General features: G+C 50.8%; 3 non-coding genes across 3 annotated transcripts; all 3 read left to right on the plus strand.

Moving 5' to 3' along the window:
* The first annotated feature begins 7,803 nt into the window (after positions 1 to 7,803).
* Positions 7,804 to 7,963, plus strand: LOC148141004 (U1 spliceosomal RNA). Its single transcript, XR_015753166.1, has one exon. It is a non-coding gene; the product is annotated as a U1 spliceosomal RNA (small nuclear RNA).
* Positions 7,964 to 9,933: 1,970 nt separating this feature from the next.
* Positions 9,934 to 10,098, plus strand: LOC122541662 (U1 spliceosomal RNA). The gene has a single exon (XR_015753167.1). It is a non-coding gene; the product is annotated as a U1 spliceosomal RNA (small nuclear RNA).
* Positions 10,099 to 17,127: 7,029 nt separating this feature from the next.
* On the plus strand, positions 17,128 to 17,292 carry LOC122541667 (U1 spliceosomal RNA). The gene has a single exon (XR_006309642.2). It is a non-coding gene; the product is annotated as a U1 spliceosomal RNA (small nuclear RNA).
* Positions 17,293 to 17,838: the final 546 nt, after the last annotated feature.

Raw genomic sequence — 17,838 nt, forward strand, 5'->3', positions numbered from 1 at the left:
TGTTATATAAACACTGGGCTGAGGGGGTTATTATAAAATGACTGGGGTGTGTTATATAAATACTGGGCTGGGGTGTTGTTATAAAATGACTGGGAGTGTTACGTAAACACTGGGCTGGGAGGGTTGTTATAAAATGACTGGGTAATGTTATATAAACAGTGGGCTGTGTGGGTTGTTATAAAATGACGGGAATGTTACATAAACACTGGGCTGGAGAGGTTGTTAGAAAATGACTGGGGGTGTTACATAAACACTGGGCTGGGAGGGTTGTTATAAAATGACTGGGGGGTGCTATACAAACACTGGGATTGGGGCTGTTGTTATAAAATGACTGGGATGTAGTTTATAAACACTGGGCTGGGGAGGTGTTATAAAATGATTGTGGTATGTTATATAAACACTGGGCTGAGTGGGTTGTTATAAAATAACTGGTGGGTGTTGTTATAAAATGACTGGGGTGTTACATAAACATTGGGCTGGGGGCGTTGTTATAAAATGACTGGGGCGTTATAAAATCACTGGGCTGGGGGTCCTCCTTCAGGCCCTCAGACCACTGTACACTGGCAGGCTATGCTGTCTGTTCCCCTTTCACAGTCCTAGAGTCAGCTGCACTGCCAGATGGCACATCAGCACAGGCTGCGGAGCTGTTTGTGGTCACTGGGGCTTGCATCATTGCAAAAGGTCACACAGCAAACATTGATACTGACTCTAGATAGGCCTTCAGAGTCGTCCATGATTTTAGCCTATTTTGGAAACAGAGAGGCTTCATCACGTCAGCAGGGGGGCCACTACAACACACTGCGCTGATCTCTAACCTCCTGGAAGCGGTCCTCTTACCCTCTGCCCTAGCCATTATGAAATGAGCTGCTCATACCTCTGGCACTGACCGTGTCACCCTCGAGAATGCCTCAGCTGACCCAGCAGCCTGGGAGGCTGCACTGACCCCCACCACTCACCCCCTGCCGTCCCCAGAATAGGGAAGGCCCCAGTACTGCCTGACCCTATGGAGACAGTGTGAGATGCCCAACAGGCTTCTCCATCGCAGGAAAAAGAGAGTTGGGCCCCGCATTGGGACCACACAGTCTCCTTCCCTACAGCTGCTCAGACACCCTGATGGCCGCATCATTTGCCCAAGAGCCCACCTACACTCACTGACCCTTGCAGCCCATGGCATTGACCACATGGGCAAGAGGGGCATGATGCACACTTTAACGCAGTCCTGGTATGCACCGAGATAATGAGTTCCTTGGTTTTGCCGACATTGAGAGCTAGGTTGTTCTCAATGCACCATTTTTCAAGGTCTTCCACCTCCCTGTCTGTAGTCTGTTTCGTTGCCATCTGAGATTCAATGACTGTGGTGATGTGATCAGCAAACTTGTAAATGGCATTAGTCTGGTATTTGGCGATGGGTATACAGTGAGTACAGTAGGGGACTGAGTAAGCACCCCTGGAGGGCTCCAGTGTTGAGTGTTAGTGAGGATGAAATATTGTCCCCAGTCTTCACTGATTGTGGCCTGTGGGTCAGGAAAGTGAGGATCCAGTTGCAGAGAGTGGGGCTCAGTCTGAGATCACTAAGTTTAGTAATCAGTCTCGAGGGAAAAACAGTGTTGAAGGCTGAACTATAGTCAAAGAGTAGGATTCTTAGGTAGCTGTTCTTGGTGTCAAGATGTTCCAGGGAGGAGTGAAGGGCAAGTGATGTGGCATCTGACGTGGATCTGTTGGTCCGATAGGCAAATTAGAGTGGGTCAAACAGTAGTGGGGAAGCTGGAGTTGATGAATGCAATGACCAGCTTTTCAAAGCACTTCATGACCACCAAAGTTAGGACCACAGGGCAGTAGTCATTGAGACATGCTGCATGAAACTTCTTAGGCACAGGGATGATGTTAGCCCTCTTGAAACAGGCAGGGACAGTATCCTGCTGCAGGGTGAGGTTGAAGATGTCCAAGAAGACCTCTGCCAGTTGGTCTGTGCATGCCCTGAGTGCACGGCCTGGTACTCCATCTGGTCCCAACGCTCTCCTTGGATTCGCACGAAGGAAAACTGATCTGACCTCTGATGCAGTGACTGTTGGGATAGGTTCATTAGGACTTGTCGGAACAGGTGTTACCTCTCCACCGAAATTCTCCTCAAAGCGAGCATAGAAGGTGTTGAGACGATCTGGGAGGGATATGTTATCGTCTGCTATCTTGGCCCTTTTTAAAGAGATTATAGGCTCTTTTGGGATTCTGAAAACAACATTTGCCAATTGAATGACCTGCTGGGAAAACTGGATAACTGAAGTTGGATCAGGCCAGACCAACAGGTCTACACACCTGTTACCCTGATTGATGATATGGAATAGGTTTTAATAGGACAGTGGGAACTGCGGTATGAAGGCAGGAAGCTTGCAGCATTCACTTGGATCAAGTCAGGCAGATATACACGCCATTCAACTTGATTGATTGAATAGGTGTTGGCAGGACAATGCTGCAAGGTTTCGGGTGGAACAGTAGATCTGAGTTTCAGTCGAACTGCAATTGAGACAGTTCGGCTCCTAGGGTCCGCTCAGTCAATAGGGAAATTACAATATCCAACACTGTCTTTTGTAACAGTTTTCCCGAGGTAGAATGTCAATTAACATCAATTTATGCTAATTACATTCTTACATCAAACCGTTGCTGCCCAACAGCACTCAGAGCTGACCCAGATAACTAGTTAAAAGCCCAGTCCTGAAGAAGGGCTAATGCCCGAAACGTCGATTCTCCTGTTCCCTAGATGCTGCCTGACCTGCTGCGCTTTTCCAGCAACACATATCCATCAGGTATTTATACTAGGCTAGGAGAGAGAAGGTGAGTCATGGCTCCAGAAGCAAAGGTAGCAATAAAGAGGTGATAATGACAGTGCATAGAGAGATTATTGGGAGATTAGGAGCTGTGAATGACCAAGGCTGAAGCCAGTGCTATATGATAAAATATATGGGGGATGGGTGAAGCAGAAGCAAAATGGAAAACAGGGAGAAGAGTAGCAAAGGGGGAAGAGGAGAGGAAAAAGGTGACGAGAGAGTGGGGAGTGAGAGAAAGAGAGACAATCATATATACATATATTTTATCACAAATGCAGGGTACAGAAGCTTAACAAGGAGACCAAAAGACATTAGAGTTTTACTCTTATCAACAAACAAACAAAAGGCATGTCTTATTTGTGCAAGATTGCATTTTCATAGGCTGATAAAGAGGTTTATACTACCCCATTATACTGGGTCAAACTGAAGATCAGGCCGTTCTTCCTGCTCCCAAGGTTTCTGATTCTTGGTGCTAATGTTCTCTCTGGAGTGTGTGAGGGAACCCGTCTGATCTGAGTTGCTTTATTTAACTAGTTGACAGGCAGGAGGCTGGAAGAACACAGCGAGTCAGGCAACATCAGGAGGCGGAGAAGTCAATGTTTCGGGACTAACCCTTCATCAGGGCTAATGCCCGAAACGTCGATTCTCCTGTTCCCTAGATGCTGCCTGACCTGCTGCGCTTTTCCAGCAACACATATCCATCTCTGATCTCCAGCATCTGCAGACCTCACTTTCTCCTAGTATAAATACCTCCCTATTTCTCCCTTTTTTTTTTAGCTTTGACAAAGGGTCAGTTAGACTCTAAACGTCAGCTCTTTTCTCTCCTTACAGATGCTGCCAGACCTGCTGAGATTTTCCAGCATTTTCTCTTTTGGTTTCAGATTCCAGCATCCGCAGTAATTTGCTTTTATCCATGGTTCTGGGTGGATTCCTCTTCCAAGGGTCTGTGTGGACTTGTTGGGCTGAAGGGTCTGTTTCCACACTGTAGGGAATCTAATCTTGTACTTCAACCATAATAACCACGTGTCATGGTAAAACACGTTTCATTATTAGCATAAGGAAGCAAGTAAATCAAAGACATATGAAAATAATATTTACATTTGAATCACCGGCGACTGTTTTTCGAAACAACAGAGGGTGTTGAAAACGTGGAATGTGCATCCAGAAAAGGTGGTGCTGTCAGTTTAATGTCACATCCAAACAGCGTTGAGAAATATTTCCTTGTTCCTGGCACCTTTAATCTTAACCGTGAGGTCTCCTGAAGTGATTGATTTGCACGGTGGAACACAGAGGGGGGAAGATTGCAAAGCTGCAGTTTCACAAAAGAAGATTTGTTCAATTTGTAGGGATTAGGAAAAAGTGATTTCAAAATATCTTTCAAGTTTCACCAGCAAAGCTTAAAAATTGCTTTTATTCGCGTTCATCTCACTGTAAATAGTGTTTGATAACAGAGTGCTTCCAGTGTATGAGAGATTTCTGGGGCTTTGTTTTGGTGAAAGAGGAGGCAGTGTGAAGGGGGCAGGGCAAGGAAGGGCGGAGCATTTCCGTTTAAGGGCGAAATGCAAATTAGCGCAACTTCTCACGTCGCCCAGTGAGTGTTGTATTCAGTGAAACATGAGTCTTTCCGGATGTTCTGTGATCCAGGTGAGAAATTGCGCTGTTGGATAGACAGGGAACCTCAGGCAGGTGAGTTTTCGATTTTCGAAAACGCAGTTAGTATGAGTGTAAAAGGTATGGGCTGTTATTGGGTTTGAGCGAGTGGGAGTATTAAGCATACTTACCTGGCAGGGGAAGATACCATGATCACCAAGATGGTTCTGTATCATCGATGCAGATGGACGATCCGGCGGGGGGGACAGTAAACTGGACGCCACGTCCAGAGCCCTGATGGACACGGTCAAAGACGCCAAGCTGCACGACGTCTTCAGCACCCCTGCAGACGGAGCGCAGCGTAGATATACATGGTCACGGGCAGACGGGTCTATCCGCTCAAGGATAGATTACCTGTTTGTGTCCCGAACGTTCTCGGTCAGATCCACCGACGTCAAGCCGGTGTTCTTCTCTGACCACTGCCTCCTGCTGGCCGACTGTCACCTACAGGACGAGCAGCGGGCTGGTAAGGGAACGTGGAAACTGAACACCAAGCTGTTGACCCCGGGAAACATTGAGGAGCTCAAGAGGGATTACGCAGGTTGGAGAACCGTGAAGTCCCTCTTTGAGTCTCCAGCAGACTGGTGGGAAACAGTAAAAGGGAACATCAGGAGGTTCTTCATCCTCAAAGGTGTTCAGGAGGCGAGAGAGAGGCGGGGAAAACTGTCCCAGCTCCAGGAAAGTATGCAGAACCTGCTCCTGCTGCAGACGTTGGGGGTCGATGTCACGGAGGACCTCAAGGAGGTGAAGGGCCAGCAAGCCTCGCTCTTTGCCTCGGAGGCCTCCAAGATAATCTTCCGGTCCAGGGTCCGCTCGGTGGAGCAGGACGAGACGTGCTCACGTTTCTTCTTCCAGAAGGTGCACAAAGAGAGCTCCGTGCTCAGCAGCCTGAAGGAAGAAGATGGCTCGGTAACGTCATCTCAGGCTGACATCATGAGGATCAGCAAATCCTTCTATGCCAGTCTGTATGACTCGAAGCCAACCGACAGCGCGGCCTCCAAGTCGTTCCTGTCCTCTATCACGGAGGTCCTAGACGACGGAACACGAGAGAGGCTGGACCAGCCGCTATCTCTGGATGAGCTGACCAAGGCCCTCGAGTCCTTCGAAAAGAATAAAACTCCCGGAAGCGACGGCTTACCGGTCGAGCTCTATTCCGCTCTTTGGGACTTGATTGGCCGGGACCTGCTGGAGGTGTATGTCAGTATGCTTCGGGCAGGTACCATGAGTGAATCCATGAGGAAAGGCATCATCACCCTCATCTACAAGCAGAAGGGGGAGAGGGAAGAAATTAGAAATTGGAGACCGATATCACTGTTAAACACAGACTACAAAATCTTGTCAAAGGTCATCGCCAACCGGGTCAGGTCTGCTCTGGGATCGGTGATTCACCCTGACCAAACCTGTGCTGTACCGGGCAGGAAGATCGCTGAGAGTCTCGCACTCCTCAGGGATACGATCGCCTACGTGCAGGACAGGGGGGTGGACACCTGCCTCATCAGCCTGGACCAGGAGAAAGCCTTTGACAGGATATCGCATACATATATGAGGGATGTCCTCTCCAAAATGGGTTTCGGGGAGGGAATCGCTAATTGGATCAGACTGCTCTACACCAACATTGTCAGTGCAGTCTCAATCAATGGGTGGGAATCAGATAGCTTCCCAGTCAGATCTGGAGTCAGGCAGGGCTGCCCTCTCTCTCCTGCCTTGTTTGTGTGTTGCATAGAGCCATTTGCCGAGTCCATCAGGAAGGATGCGAGCCTGAGAGGGGTGACTATTCCTGGCAGCGGGGGCCTGCAGGTTAAGGCCTCCCTGTACATGGATGACGTCGCCGTTTTCTGCTCGGATCCGCTGTCCGTGCACAGACTCATGTGCATCTGTGACCAGTTCGAACGGGCCTCGGGGGCCAAGGTAAACCGAGGCAAGAGCGAGGCCATGCTCTTCGGGAACTGGGCCGACCAATCCTCGATCCCCTTCACCGTCAGGACTGACCACCTGAAGGTGCTGGGTATTTGGTTCGGGGGGGCTGGGGCGTGCACCAAGACCTGGGAGGAGCGGATCAGGAAGGTGAGACAGAAACTGGGCAGATGGGAGCAACGGTCGCTCTCCATCGCGGGTAAGAACCTGGTCATCAGGTGTGAGGTACTCTCAGTATTGTTATACGTGGCACAGGTCTGGCCTATCCCCAGAACCTGTGCCGCCGCAGTCACCCGGGCCATCTTCCACTTCGTGTGGAGATCAAAGATGGACCGGGTCCGAAGAGATGTAATGTACAAAGACCGGTGCAATGGGGGAAAAAACACACCCAATGCCACCCTCACCCTGATGGCCACCTTTGTGTGTGGCTGCATCAAGCTGTGCGTGGATCCCCGGTACGCAAACACCAAGTGTCACTACGTACTGAAGTTCTACCTGTCCCCGGTGTTGCGAAGGATGGGCCTGGCCTCGCTGCCGCGGAATGCTCCGAGTAGTTGGACCGTTCCGTATCACCTGTCCTTCGTGGAGAAATTTATCAAGAAAAACACCTTTGACCACAAGTCCATCAGGAAGTGGTCAGCACGTAGTGTCCTTGAGACCCTTCGGGAAAAGGAGAGGGCGGATCCTGTCGAGCGGTTCCCTGAGCAGACTGTCAAAGCCATTTGGCAGAATGCCTCATCGCCAGAACTTTCCAACAAGCACCAAGACATGGCTTGGCTGGTGGTGAGAAGGGCTCTGCCTGTGAGATCATTTATGCACGCCCGGACTCTCTGCCGCACCGCACGCTGCCCTCGAAGCGGCTGCGGGGGGGACGAGACTGTCACACACCTCCTTCTGGAATGTGCCTATGCAGAAGAAGTCTGGAGAGGAATGCAGTGGTGTTTGTCGAGGTTCGTCCCGAGCAGCGCCGTGACGCGGGACTCCGTGCTCTACGGCCTGTTCCCCGGGACGCACACCGAGACGAACATCAACTGCGCCTGGAGGATCATCAACTCGGTGAAGGACGCTCTCTGGGTGGTCCGAAACCTGTTGATCTTCCAGCTGAAGGAGTTGACCCCGACTGAGTGTTGCAGACTGGCACATTCCATGGTCCAGGACTACGTGTTGAGGGACGCGATGAAGCTTGGGGCAGCTGCCGCCAAGGCGCGGTGGGGAAAGACCACCGTCTAACATCTGCCTGCCTAATGAAGAACAGGGGGCCCACACAGTCATTTGGGCTCCGCTGGCGTCTGAGCTCAATGTAATCGCACTAACCTGTGAATATGAATGATTACCCTGTTTCGATACGTAAAGAAATGGAATGTTCACAGAATGATGACATGTCCAATTGTATAGATTAAATATATATGAATAAAGTATATTTTTGAAATAAAAAAAAAAAAAAAAAAAGATGGTTCTCCCAGGACGAGGCTATCCCATTGCACTTCGGGTGTGCTGACGCCTGCGATGTCCCCAAATGCGGGATACTCGACTGCAAAATTTGTGGTAGTGGGGGACTGCGTTCGCGCTCTCCCCTGAAATACAAGCCAAAAACAGATCTTTCCATAGATAACGGTAACTTGTGCTTCGTACGGCTTTCTATATTCAATTCGGTTTCACCCTAATTGACAGATATGCCGCACGTCTAACTTCATCTTGCAATAAACCGCTCTCTTCAAAGCTTTTCATAAAAGGAACAAACCCTTCAAATAACCAAATATCCCCCCCGCATTTGCTCCATTTCCCTCTATTTACTGCCTGCCTATTCCATCCAGTATTGTTCAAAATGCCTGGCAGGGGAGATACCACGATATCTAAGGAGGTCCAGCCAATCTGAGCTATGACCTCATCAGCTGTCCGCAGCCCTGGGCAGGGAGTTCGAAACACAGTCCGGGTGACTGTGAAGAAGGTAGAGGGTCGTACGCTGGTGGATCGCATCCTGTTTATTAAGAAGGTATTGCTGGGATGCTGTGGGTTCGCTGCAGCGGACGTGTACTGCCTGCAGGATTTCCCTGGGGCAGGCTACTTTGATGTGACCTTCAGAAATGTGAAGCAGTGCGAACAGCTCCTGAAGGTCTTCAAGGAGAAGAAAGGGGAGCCGCTGTTCTCCATCTTGTCGGCAACCCCATTGTGTGTGCTTCCTGCACAGAGGAGTCGGGTTGTTACAATCCATATGTACAACCCCTATGGTCCAGCGGCTGATGTCCTGAACTTCCTGGGAAGGTACGTCCAAGTTGAGGGAGAAGCCACCGATGTGATCGACCCCTTTGGGATCTGGACCAGTAAGCGGCAGGTCAGGGTAACTCTGAGGGTCGATGACAATGGGAACATTCTCCACCCACCCTCGAGCTTCGCAATTGGAGGGAGCAGAGGCTACCTGACATATGCAGGGCAGCCGAAAGTGTGCCGAACCTGCGGGAAGTCGGGACATGTGCTGACGGATTGCAAAGTGACCATCTGCAGGAACTGCAAACAGGAGGGTCACCTGACTAAGGACTGTCAGGAAGAAAAGAGCTGCAACCTGTGCGGAGAGGCGGGCCACATGTACAAGACCTGCCCAAGACGGGGGTCCCCACTTACGCACAGATGGCTGGAGATGGCAATGCGAGCCGTGGACCCCCAAAGACCAGTAACGTCCACCTAGACAGCAGGGAAACAGAGTCTGGTGGCACCCAGAAAGAAGAGCAGGCTGGAGTAGAGGAGGCGGCAGCCAGCGGAGAGATACAGCAGCTGATCCTAGCTCTAGCCGGGCAGATGGAAGCAATGGAGGAGGAGGTAATCGAGCAGGCAGAGGAGTGGATACCTGTTAAAAACAGGAAGAGAAAATCCAGCCAGGCCCCCAAAGCCTCCCAGCAAAGGGGAAAAAGACAGCTGCACGAGGGAGGGATGGACAGCTCTTCGGATGGGGAAGACGGGTGCAAAGAACGTCATCACCACCAGAAGAAGAGACAGAGCGCCGTAGATAAAGAGGAGGGCATTTCCTCCCAACCAGGAAACAACAGACCCCCTGAAGTCCACCCTCCACCCAGTGAGAACCAGGGGGTACCCACTGTCCCACAACTACAGGTAACTGAGAGCTGTGATCCTCTGACAGTCCCATTGTCAGACACAGAACTGGATGGTGCGGACCCTTGCCTTGGCTCAATGACTCCAGAGCGGGTAAATGACCCCAGTGAGGAGCTGGATAGCTACCTCAGCCCAGCGAAGGTCCAGCAGTTCGTGCTCACCATGGGGATGCAGACAGCTACCCCAGAGACAGGACAGTCAAATGGACAATGGTAACCCCATAAACTGGGGGTTAAAGAAGTTTCCTTTGCTATCGTATAACAGGGCACCCACTCAGTAGGTGGGTTCCGCTGAAGCCACAGCTAAATAATAAGAGACTGGATGGTTAATAAAGGGAACTGTAAACAGGATAACTGTAAATTCGAGTAATTCAATCTGTTCTTTACGACATGCAATGTATATATTTATGAACGACATGACAAATTGTACAAGTACCAAAGATTTATTTCTATGAATAAAGTATATTTTGAAATAAAAAAAAAGGTTCTCCCAGGACGAGGCTATCCCATTGCACTTCGGGTGTGCTGACGCCTGCGATGTCCCCAAATGCGGGATACTCGACTGCAAAATTTGTGGTAGTGGGGGACTGCGTTCGCGCTCTCCTCTGAAATAAAAGCAAAAAACAGATCTTTCAATAGATACCGGTAACTTGTGCTTCGTACGGCTTTCTATATTCAATTCACTTTCACCCAAATTGACAGATATTCCGCAAGTCTTACTTCATCTTGCAATAAACCGCTCTCTTCAAAGCTTTACATATTCAGCTCTGTCCACTGATTCTTCACCACCTGCTCCAGATAAAAGGAGAGGTAACTGGGAGCAGCGGTCCTGTGACAGCCCCGCTGGTGTTGTTATAAAATGACTGGGGGTGTTACATAAACATTGAGCTGGGGGCGTTGTTATAAAATGACTGGGGCGTTATAAAATCACTGGGCTGGGGGTCCTCCTTCAGCCCTCAGGCCACTGTACACTGGCAGGGTATGCCGTCTGTTCCCCTTTCACAGTCCTAGAGTCAGCTGCACTGCCAGATGGCACATCAGCACAGGCTGCGGAGCTGTTTGTGGTCACTGGGGCTTGCATCATTGCAAAAGGTCACACAGCAAACATTGATACTGACTCCAGATAGGCCTTCAGCGTCGTCCATGATTTTAGCCTATTTTGGAAACAGAGAGGCTTCATCACGTCAGCAGGGAGGCCACTACAACACACTGTGCTGACCTCTAACCTCCTGGAAGCGGTCTTCTTACCTCCGCCCTAGCCATTATGAAATGAGCTGCTCATACCTCTGGCACTGACCGTGTCACCCTCGAGAATGCCTCAGCTGACCCAGCAGCCTGGGAGGCTGCACTGCCCCCCACCACTCACCCCCTGCCGTCCCCAGAATAGGGAAGGCCCCAGTACTGCCTGACCCTATGGAGACAGTGTGAGATGCCCAACAGGCTTCTCCATCGCAAGGAAAGGAGAGTTGGGCCCCGCATTGGGACCACACAGTCTCCTTCCCCACAGCTGCTCAGACACCCTGATGGCCGCATCATTTGCCCAAGAGCCCACCTACACTCACTGACCCTTGCAGCCCATGGCATTGGCCACATGGGCAAGAGGGGCATGATGCACACTTTAACGCAGTCCTGGTATGCACCGGGATTTGCTGCCACTACCCTGCTAGATTATGTTCAGGCCCTTAGCAGGCGCATTAGTGTTACACACACCCAGGTCAGAAGTTGTAGCAAAATGTTGCCCCGGTGGGATGGATCTTTGAGAATGCTGGCGGCCTTTCCTTGAGAGCGGACCTGGTATATGGATTCTATAGATGGGAAGTTGGCCTTTGTGATTGTCCGGGCTGAGTTCACCACTCTCTGTAACCGTCTCTGATCTTGAATGGTACAGTTGCCATACCAGGTAGTGATACATCCAGACGGAATGCTCTCGATGGTGCACCTATAAAAGTTGGCAAGGGTATTCACCGTCATGCCAAATTCCCTCAGCTGCCTGAGGAAGAAGAGACATTGCTGGGCCTTTGTAACCAGTGCGTTCACATGAAGAGTCCAAGAAAGCTTGTTGTGGATGACCACTCCCAGGAGCTTGACACTCTCCACTCGTTCCACCTCTGTGCTGTTGATGGGTAGGGGACATGATTAACATCCCATTGAAAGTCAATAATGAGTTCCTTGGTTTTGCCGACATTGAGAGCTAGGTTGTTCTCAATGCACCATTTTTCAAGGTCTTCCACCTCCCTGTCTGTAGTCTGTTTCGTTGCCATCTGAGATTCAATGACTGTGGTGATGTGATCAGCAAACTTGTAAATGGCATTAGTCTGGTATTTGGCGATGGGTATACAGTGAATACAGTAGGGGACTGAGTACGCACCCCTGGGCGGGCTCCAGTGTTGAGTGTTAGTGAAGATGAAATATTGTCCCCAGTCTTCACTGATTGTGGCCTGTGGGTCAGGAAAGAGAGGATCCAGTTGCAGAGAGTGGGGCTCAGTCTGAGATCACTAAGTTTAGTAATCAGCCTCAAGGGAATATAGTGTTGAAGGCTGAACTGTAGTCAATGAGTAGGATTCTTAGGTAGCTGTTCTTGGTGTCAAGATGTTCCAGGGAGGAGTGAAGGGCAAGTGATATGGCATCTGTTGGTCCGATAGGCAAATTAGAGTGGGTCAAAGAGTAGTGGGGAAGCTGGAGTTGATGAATGCAATGACCAGCTTTTCAAAGCACTTCATGACCACCAAAGTTAGGACCACTGGGCGGTAGTCATTGAGACATGCTGCATGAAACATCTTAGGCACAGGGATGATGTTAGCCCTCTTGAAACAGGCAGGGACAGTATCCTGCTGCAGGGTGAGGTTGAAGATGTCCGAGAAGACCTCTGCCAGTTGGTCTGTGCATGCCCTGAGTGCACGGCCTGGTACTCCATCTGGTCCCATCGCTCTCCTTGGATTCGCACGAAGGAAAACTGATCTGACCTCTGATGCAGTGACTGTTGGGATAGGTTCATTAGGACTTGTCGGAATAGGTGTTCCCTCTCCACCGAAATTCTCCTCAAAGCGAACATAGAAGGTGTTGAGACGATCTGGGAGGGATATGTTATCGTCTGCTATCTTGTCCCTTTTTAAAGAGATTACAGGCTCTTTTGGGATTCTGAAAACAACATTGGCCAATTGAATGACCTGCTGGGAAAACTGGATAACTGAAGTTGGATCAGGCCAGACCAACAGGTCTACACACCTGTTCCCCTGATTGATGATATGGAATAGGTTTTAATAGGACAGTGGGAACTGCGGTATGAAGGCAGGAAGCTTGCAGCATTCACTTGGATCAAGTCAGGCAGATATACACGCCATTCAACTTGATTGATTGAATAGGTGTTGGCAGGTCAATGCTGCAAGGTTTCGGGTGGAACAGTAGATCTGAGTTTCAGTCGAACTGCAATTGAGACAGTTCGGCTCCTAGGGTCCGCTCAGTCAATAGGGAAATTACAATATCCAACACTGTCTTTTGTAACAGTTTTCCCGAGGTAGAATGTCAATTAACATCAATTTATGCTAATTACATTCTTACATCAAACCGTTGCTGCCCAACAGCACTCAGAGCTGACCCAGATAACGAGTTAAAAGCCCAGTCCTGATGAAGGGTTAGTCCCAAAACATTGACTTCTCCGCCTCCTGATGTTGCCTGACTTGCTGTGTTCTTCCAGCCTCCTGCCTGTCAACTAATTAAATAAAGCAACTCAGATCAGACGGGTTCCCTCACACACTCCAGAGAGAACATTAGCACAAAGAATCAGAAACCTTGGGAGCAGGAAGAACGGCCTGATCTTCAGTTTGACCCAGTATAATGGTGTAGTATAAACCCCAGATGGAGAACTGGACCATGCGGACCTTGGGCCCGACCCGAAGACACCAGAGCGGGGAAATAGCTCCAGCGTGGAGCCGGACAGCTACCTCAGCCCTGGGAGGGTCCAGCAGTTTGCCATCACCACTGGGATGCACACAGCTACCCCAGAGGGGCAAGACCAGCAACAAATGGACAACGTTAACCTCGTAAACTGTTAAAATGGGGTTAAAAATTGCCAGCATCAATGTGCGTTGCATCAAATCGGCGACGCAATGTGTTTCTACGATGGCCTTCCTGGCTAACATTAAAGCCGACGTCCTGTTCCTGCAGGAGTGTGGGATACCGCACCTCAGCAGCTACAGGAGATGATCGAGCTTGTGGGCCCATGGGCCGTCAGTTTGGTCAGGGGGCAACGATAGCCGCGCCTCCGGCCTGGGTATCCTGTTGAGAGGAGGCAACTTCACCATCTCGGAGGTTAAGGAGGTGGTGGGCGGGCGTTTCCTCATCACTGACATCATGTATAGGAATGTTCCCCTGAGACTGATTAATGTGTACGCCCCAGTGGGTAAGAGTGAACGGTTGGCCGTCCTGCAGCAGCTTCCACTGTTGCTGGCTACGTCCAGGCCGGTCATTCTGGCCGGAGATTTCAACTGTATCATTGATGCAGATGGACGATCCGGCGGGGGGAGGACAGTAAACTGGACACCACGTCCAGAGCCCTGATGGACACGGTAAAAGATGCCAAACTGCACGACGTCTTCAGCGCCCCTGCAGACGGAGCGCAACGTAGATACACCTGGTCACGGGCAGACGGGTCTATCCGCTCAAGGATAGATTACCTGTTTGTGTCCCGAACGCTCTCGGTCAGATCCACCGACGTCAAGCCGGTGCTCTTCTCCGACCACTGCCTCCTGCTGGCCGACTGTCACCTACAGGACGAGCAGCGGGCTGGTAAGGGAACATGGAAGCTGAACACCAAGCTGTTGACCCCAGGAAACATTGAGGAGCTCAAGAGGGACTACGCAGGTTGGAGAACCGTGAAGCCCCTCTTTGAGTCCCCAGCGGACTGGTGGGAAACAGTAAAAGGGAACATCAAGAGGTTCTTCATCCTCAAAGGTGTTCAGGAGGTGAGAGAGAGGCGGGGAAAACTGTCCCAGTTCCAGGAAAGTATGCAGAACCTGCTCCTGCTGCAGACGATGGGGGTGGATGTCACGGAGGACCTCAAGGAGGTGAAGGGCCAGCAAGCCTCGCTCTTTGCTTCGGAGGCCTCCAAGATAATCTTCCGGTCCAGGGTCCGCTCGGTGGAGCAGGACGAGACGTGCTCACGTTTCTTCTTCCAGAAGGTGCACAAAGAGAGCTCTGTGCTCAGCAGCCTGAAGGAAGAAGATGGCTCGAAAACGTCATCTCAGGCTGACGTCATGAGGATCAGTAAATCCTTCTACGCCAGTCTGTATGACGTGAAGCCGACCGACAGCGCGGCCTCCCAGTCGTTCCTGTCCTCTATCACAGAGGTCTTAGACGACAGAACACGGGAGAGGCTGGACCAGCCGCTATCTCTGGACGAGCTGACCAAGGCCCTCGAGTCCTTCGAAAAGAATAAAACTCCCTGAAGCGACGGCTTACCGGTCGAGCTCCATTCCGCTCTGTGGGACTTGATTGGCCAGGACCTGCTGGAGGTGTATGTCAGTATGCTTCGGGCAGGTACCATGAGTGAATCCATGAGGAAAGGCATCATCACCCTCATGTACAAGCGGAAGGGGGAGAGGGAGGAACTCAAAAATTGGAGACCAATCTCACTGTTGAATGCGGATTACAAAATTCTGTCAAAGGTAATCGCCAACTGGGTCAAGTCTGCTCTAGGGTCGGTGATTCACCCTGACCAAACCTGTGCTGTGCCGGGCAGGAAGATCGCTGAGAGTCTTGCACTCCTCAGGGATACGATCGCCTATGTGCAGAACAGAGGGTTGGACACCTGCCTGATCAGCCTGGACCAGGAGAAAGCCTTTGACAGGATATCACACACGTATATGAGAGATGTTCTCTCCAAAATGGGCTTTGGGGAGGGAATCTGCAATTGGATCAGACTGCTCTACACCAACATTGTCAGTGCAGTCTCAATCAACGGGTGGGAATCAGATAGCTTCCCAGTCAGATCTGGAGTCAGGCAGGGCTGCCCCCTCTCTCCTGCCTTTTTTGTGTGCTGCATAGAGCCATTTGCTGAGTCCATCAGGAAGGATGCGAGCCTGAGAGGGGTGATTATTCCTGGCAGCGGGGGCCTGCAGGTTAAGGCCTCCCTGTACATGGATGACGTCGCCGTTTTCTGCTCGGATCCGCTGTCCGTGCGCAGACTCATGTGCATTTGTGACCAGTTCGAACGGGCCTCGGGGGCCAAGGTAAACCGAGGCAAGAGCGAGGCCATGCTCTTCGGGAACTGGGCCGACCAATCCTCGATCCCCTTCACCGTCAGGACCGACCACCTGAAGGTGCTGGGTATTTGGTTCGGAGGGGCTGGGGCGTGCGCCAAGTCTTGGGAGGAGCGTATCAGCAAAGTGAGGCAGAAACTGGGCAGATGGAAGCTACGGTCGCTCTCCATCGCGGGAAAAAAACCTGGTCATCAGGTGTGAGGCACTGTCATTGCTATTATACGTGGCACCGGTCTGGCCTATTCCCAGAACCTGTGCCGCTGCAGTCACCCGGGCCATCTTCCAGTTTATATGGAGGTCAAAGATGGACCGGGTCCGAAGGGACTCAATGTATAAAGATCTGGGCAATGGGGTAAAAATGCACCCAATGCCACCCTCACCCTGATGGCCACCTTTGTGTGTGGCTGCATCAAGCTGTGCGTGGATCCCTGGTACGCAAACACCAAGTGTCACTTCGTACTGAGGTTCTACCTGTCCCCGGTGTTGCGAAGGATGGGCCTGGCCTTGCTGCCGCGGAACGCTCTGAGTAGTTGGACCGTTACATATCACCTGTCCTTCGTGGAGAAATCTATGAAGAAAAACACCTTTGACCACAAGTCCATTAGGAAGTGGTCAGCACGTAGTGTCCTTGAGACCCTTCGGGAAAAGGAGAGGGCGGATCCTATCGAGAGGTTCCCTGAGAGGTTCCATTTGGCAGAATGCCTCATCGCCAGAACTTTCCAACAAGCACCAAGACATGGCTTGGCTGGTGGTGAGAAGGGCTCTGCCTGTGAGATCCTTTATGCACGCCCGGAATCTCAGCCGCACCGCACGCTGCCCTCGAAGCAGCTGTGGGGGTGACGAGACTGTCACACACCTCCTTCTGGAATGTGCCTATGCAGAGGAAGTCTGGAGAGGAATGCAGTGGTGTTTGTCGAGGTTTGTCCCGAGCAGCGCCGTGACGTGGGACTCCGTGCTCTACGGTCTGTTCCCCGGGACGCACACTGAGACGAACATCAACTGTGCCTGGAGGATCATCAACTCGGTGAAGGACGCTCTCTGGGTGGTCCGAAACGTGCTGATCTTCCAGCTGAGGAAGTTGACCCCGACTGAGTGTTGCAGACTGGCACATTCCATGGTCCAGGACTACGTGTTGAGGGACGCGCTGAAGCTTGGGGCAGCTGCCGCCAAGGCGCAGTGGGGAAAGACCACTGTGTAAAGTCTGCCTGCCTAACAAAGAACAGGGGGCCCATGCAGTCATTAGGGCTCTGCTGACGCCTCAGCTAATTATATGGGCATATGATCAAAAAATGTACAGACCTGTATAAAAATGATAAGTTTTGATCTCTGTATGTACATGTTTACATATGTATGGCATGACCAATTGTACAGACCATCAAATTATTTTATGAATAAAGTATATTTTTGAAATAAAAAAAAAGTTTCTCCCAGGACGAGGCTATCCCATTGCACTTCGGGTGTGCTGAGGCCTGCGATGTCCCCAAATGCGGGATACTCGACTGCAAAATTTGTGGTAGTGGGAGACTGCGTTCGCGCTCTCCCCTGAAATACAAGCAAAAAACAGATCTTTCGAAAGATACCGGTAACTTGTGCTTCGTACGGCTTTCTATATTCAATTCGGTTTCACCCTAATTGACAGATATGCCGCACGTCTTACTTCATCTTGCAATAAACCGCTCTCTTCAAAGCTTTTCATAAAAGGAACAAGCCCTTCAAATAACCAAATATCCCCCCCGCATTTGCTCCATTTCCCTCTATTTACTGCCTGCCTATTCCAGTATTGCTCAAAATGCCTGGCAGGGGAGATACCACGATATCTAAGGAGGACCAGCCAATCTCAGAGCTATGACCTCATCAGCTGTCCGCAGCCCTGGGCAGGGAGTTCGAAACACAGTCCGGGTGACTGTGAAGAAGGTAGAGGGTCGTATGCTGGTGGATCGCATCCTGTTTATTAAGAAGGTATTGCTGGGATGCTGTGGGTTATCTGCAGCGGTCGTGTACTGCCTGCAGGATTTCCCTGGGGCAGGCTACTTTGATGTGACCTTCAGAAATGTGAAGCAGTGCGAACAGCTCCTGAAGGTCTTCAAGGAG

This window comes from Chiloscyllium plagiosum, unplaced genomic scaffold, assembly GCF_037043375.1.
Source record: "Chiloscyllium plagiosum isolate Xiang-an unplaced genomic scaffold, Cpla_swu_hap1 HiC_scaffold_35, whole genome shotgun sequence".
Taxonomy (NCBI): domain Eukaryota; kingdom Metazoa; phylum Chordata; class Chondrichthyes; order Orectolobiformes; family Hemiscylliidae; genus Chiloscyllium; species Chiloscyllium plagiosum.